Here is a 4,989-nt window from a genome sequence, read left to right as displayed (position 1 = left end):
GTGATATATAAAAAAAATATCTAAAAATGTTTTATATAGTAGTATAAGAAAGTCGCATAATTGATGGTGGTGATGTGATTGATGGTGATGATGTGATTGATGGAGATGATGTGATTGATGGTGATAATGTGATTGATGGTGATAATGTGTTTGATGGTGATGATATGTGTGAACGACATCATCCAATGAATGGTTTTGAAAACCGACAAGTTGAGGAATTGAGACACTTATGCAACATATGGGAATCTTTACTGAAGAAACGCTTCGCCACACAGTGGCTTCATCAGTCCAATACAAAGTCGGTTTTCGAAACCATTCATCACATCTGTCAGACACTGCAACATCATGGGATTCTGATACAGAGAATTCTTCAACACTTGTCCAACCTTTGGACGAAGACCTACTTACACTAGTGACAGGTCCCACTGTGATCCCGCCTCCTCCTGCTTGGTCTAAAGTGACTGCAGTATATAAGTCACCTCTCTGGCCCTATGCTGCACTTCCTACAAGATTGATGAACTGAACACTTCAACTCCAGGTTGAGGGACTGATTACCTCAAACCCCTCCTCTCCTTATACCTTCCTGCTTTGTATTAGACTGATGAAGCCACTGTGTGGCGAAACGTTTCCTCAGTAAAGATTCCCATACGTTTCATGTCTCAATTCTTCAACTTGTCGGTTTTCAGAACCATTCATTGGATGATGTCGTTCACACATATCATCACCATCAATCACATCATCATCAAACACATCATCACCATCAATTATGCGACTTTCTTATACTACCATCTAAATTAGACACATGTGCAACTCTTGGGTTTCTTTATTGAGGAAACGTTTCGCTACACAGTGGCTTCATCAGTCCATGTAAAGGAGAATTGTGAAGAACAGGAGGAGAATGAGATAATCAGTCCCTCAACCTTGAGTCGATGTGGTCAGTCCATCAATCTTGAATAGAATACAGCATATGAGCGGAAAAGTGGCTTATATACTGTAGGCAGGAGAGGTGCAGCAGTCGTAGGTGGTGTCACATTTGTCCATGTGGAAGCAGGTCGTTTATCAACGTCTCGGTTCTCTGAACCATTCATCTACATTCCTGTCAGATACTGCAACTTCTTGAGATCTTAATACTTGGGAATTCTTGCCTAACCCTTGGGCACGACCTACTTCCACATGGACAAATGTGACACCACCTACGACTGCTGCACCTCTCCTGCCTACAGTATATAAGCCACTTTTCCGCTCATATGCTGTATTCTATTCAAGATTGATGGACTGACCACATCGACTCAAGGTTGAGGGACTGATTACCTCATTCTCCGCCTGTTCTTCACAATTCTCCTTTATATGGACTGTTGAAGCCACTGTGTGGCGAAAAGTTTCCTCAGAAAAGATACCCAAAAGTTGCACATGTGTCTAATTTATCAACATGTCGGTTCTCTGAACCATTCATCTACATACCATCTAAAACCTTTTTAGATATTTTTTTATATATCAAGGCTTATCATTTTATCATCGTATCAGAGGATACATGAAGAATTTTAACTTCATTTCAACTACCTATTCTTCAGTCTGGAGAGTTTAGACAAGGTTACAATACCAACACTATGGTCACGCTATCATCAAAGAATATTAAAGATCATGATTTTGCTTAATTTTTAATTTTTGATGTATGCAGAACATGTCTGGGCATGTTATCTTTGTCGCCATCCTCCGCACGGGATTAATAACATAAACTTAGTCTTCTGTGTATTTTTCACCTCACTGGGTGAATTTGGTTGAGATATTCCTGCAAGGAATAGAGAGGATCGCTAATTGTAAATAGTCGAGATCTTCATCAAACTTACAGAAATTTTTGTTATAAATCCCATTTTTAATTTTTGTTATTTTAATCAGAGCAAAAAGGGAATAGATAGTTAAAAACTTCAGAAAGGAATGAAGAGTGTAGTGTGGACCTGGTGAGAGTGTAGTGTGGACCTGGTGAGAGTGTAGTGTGGACCTGGTGAGTGTGTAGTGTGGACCTGGTGAGAGTGTAGTGTGGACCTGGTGAGAGTGTAGTGTGGACCTGGTGAGAGTGTAGTGTGTACAACTTGACAGTGTAATTTGGACCTGGTGAGTAGTCTGGACCTGGTGACATGGTGAGAGTGTAATTTGGACCTGGTGAGTAGTCTGGACCTGGTGAGAGTGTAGTGTGGACCTGGTGAGAGTGTAGTGTGGACCTGGCGAGAGTGTAGTGTGGACCTGGTCAGTGTAGTGTGGACCTGGTGAGAATGTAATATGGACCTGGTGACAGTGTACATTGAACCTGGTGAAAGTGTAGTCTGGGCCTGGTGAGATTGTAGTGTGGACCTGGTGAGAGTGTAGTGTGCACCTGGTGAGAGTGTAGTGTGGACCTGGTAAGGATGTAGTTTGGATCTGGTGAGTGTAGTGTGGACCTAGTGAGAATGTAGTGAGGACCTGGTGAGAGTGTAGTTTGGACCTGGTGAGTGTAGTGTGGACCTCGTGAGAGTGTAGTGTTGACCTGGTGAGTCAAGTGTGGACCTGGCGGGAGTGTAGTGTGGACCTGGTTAGAGTGTAGTCTGGACCTGGTGAAAGTGTAGCCTGAACCTGGTGAGAGTGTAGTGTGGACCTGGTGAGAGTGCATTCTGGACCAGGTGAGAGTGTAGTCTGGACCTGGTGAGAGGGTAGAGTCGACCTGGTTAGAGTGTAGTGTCGACCTCGTGAGAGTGTAGTGTGGACCTGGTGAGAGTGTAGTGTAGACCTGATGAGAGTGTAGTGTGGACCTGGAGAGAGTGTAGTGTGGACCTGGTGAGAGTGTACTCTGGACCTGGTGAGAGTGTAGTCTGGACCTGGTGAGAGTGTAGTCTAGACCTGGTGATAGTGTAGTAAAGACCTGGTGATAATGTAGTAAGGACCTGGTGAGAGTGTAGTCTGGGGTGAGTGTAGTGTGGACATGGTGAGAGTGTAGTCTGGGCCTGGTGAGTGTAGTCTGGACCTGGTGAGAGTGTAGTCTGGACCTGGTGATAGTGTAGTAAGGACCAGGTGAGAGTGTAGTTCGGACCTGGTAAGAGTGTAGTGTGGATCTGGTGAGTGCAGTCTGGACCTGGTGAGAGTGTAGTCTTGACCTGGTGAGAGTGTAGTCTGGACCTGGTGAGGGTGTAGTGTGGACCTGGTGAGTGTGTAGTCTGGACCTGGTGAGTGTGTAGTCTGGACCTGGTGAGAGTGTAGTGAGAGTTGGAACTGGTGAGAGTGTAGTGTTGGCCTGGTGAGAGAGTAGTCTGGACCAGGTGATAGTGTAGTTTGTACCTGGTGAGAGTGTAGTGTGGGCCTGGTGAGAGTGTAGTCTGAACCTGGTGAGAGTGTAGTCTGGACCTGGTGAGAGTGTAGTGTGGACCTGGTGAGAGTGTAGTGTGGACCTGGTGAGAGTGTAGTCTGGACCTGGTGAGAGTGTAGTCTGGACCTGGTGAGAGTGTAGTTTGGACCTGGTGAGAGTGTAGTGTGGACCTGGTGAGAGTGTAGTCTGGACCTGGTGAGAGTGTAGTGTGGACCTGGTGAGAGTGTAGTGTGGACCTGGTGAGAGTGTAGTGTGGACCTGGTGAGAGTGTAGTGTCGACCTGGTGAGTGTGTAGTCTGGATCTGGTGATCCGAACTTGCTCTCAAAAAGGTCGAACTTCCTTAAAAATGAGACTTTTGAAAAAAAAAATTACATAATGATATATGATTTTTTTGTTGACAATGATATAGAGATTTTTACTTTTGGATCAAAACTAACTTAGAAATCTCACTTAACCAAACTTAAACTAACGTATTTTTTTAACTAGATTTTACTATACGTATCAAAGGTAAATTAAAATGTGCTTAATATTGCTTAAAATAAATAATATATATATTTTTTCATTACGGTCAGATTGATTTTCTCAAATTTATGGTAAAAACAAATTTTCATTATGCTTATTCGGCAGAGGGCATAATTGCCGACTTGGCCAAACTCACCTGTTCGGCTTATTCGTCACAATCTGAAAAGTTTTCATAATAGCCAGTACATCAACGAATTACATTTACCTATGTCCTTATAATAGTCTGGAATTAAATAATTTGTTAATTTTCACCTAAAAAGAACTCTCAAGACAAGTTGCTTCTTGAATCTACAGCAAATCTTACCGTCAGAAGCTCCATATGTGCTGTATTACTCTCAAGGGTTTAGCCCCTTTCTTTTGAAAGAGTATATACGGCAGTAGAGGATTGTGCTCTATTCGACGTATATCTCTTGCTCTATTGGAGGGATTCTCCTTCGAAGGCGCTCCCTCTGAAGAACAGAGCAAGAGAAATGATGGATTGTACAATCCCTTCAGCACAGAGTATTAACCATAGCCGAAATTCATTTTATTCTTAATATAGCGCAGGTAGAACCTGCAATCTTCCAGGAACTTCTGATTGAACGTAACCGAGAAATTTATGAGTACCTTCCATGGTTGGATCTTAATGAACTTTATCATTTGAAAATGGAAGTAACTTACGTAAGTTTTTGTGTACCATTAGAGTAAGTTTTATTTTCACCATTGTGCACCTTGTTAAATAGCTTATTTTATACTTACAACATTTGATAACAACACTTCATTTAAGATTTTAGTTTCAGAGTCATTGTTTTAATTATAGTGTAAAAATATATTAGTGTATATATTAGTGATTATTATCATAATAAAATAATTTAATTCAAAATGCCGAATAATTATTTTTTTTTTAATTTTCTGTTCAAGTAATTGGGATTGAAATTGTGATTAAAACTCCAGAATAGTAATTGAAATTGTAATTAACTTTGAATCACGTAATTACTCCAGTGGTACAGGGAAATATTTAATCTGAACATAACCACTCTATATGGTGAGCATAAGTAATTCCGTAAATTTAGTATTACTGTTATTGACAGAATTCTCATGCATTTTATTACAATAATTATTGGTTATTCAGTGTTATTGGAATATCTTGTGA

General features: G+C 41.2%; 1 long non-coding RNA gene across 2 annotated transcripts in view; it reads right to left on the bottom strand.

Moving 5' to 3' along the window:
* Window positions 1-1,651: 1,651 nt before the first annotated feature.
* The window catches only part of LOC138851631 (uncharacterized), an 11,216-nt gene continuing 7,878 nt past the window's right edge, over window positions 1,652-4,989 (bottom strand). For both annotated transcript variants that reach the window (XR_011391316.1, XR_011391315.1), the window contains exons 3-4: window positions 4,162-4,306; window positions 1,652-1,789 (exon numbers count right to left, since the gene is read on the bottom strand). This is a non-coding gene — a long non-coding RNA (uncharacterized lncRNA). The remainder of the gene's footprint in view (window positions 1,790-4,161; window positions 4,307-4,989) is intronic.

Source organism: Cherax quadricarinatus, unplaced genomic scaffold (assembly GCF_038502225.1).
Source record: "Cherax quadricarinatus isolate ZL_2023a unplaced genomic scaffold, ASM3850222v1 Contig1299, whole genome shotgun sequence".
Classification (NCBI taxonomy): Eukaryota; Metazoa; Arthropoda; class Malacostraca; order Decapoda; family Parastacidae; genus Cherax; species Cherax quadricarinatus.
This window is presented reverse-complemented; position numbering and strand designations above follow the sequence as displayed.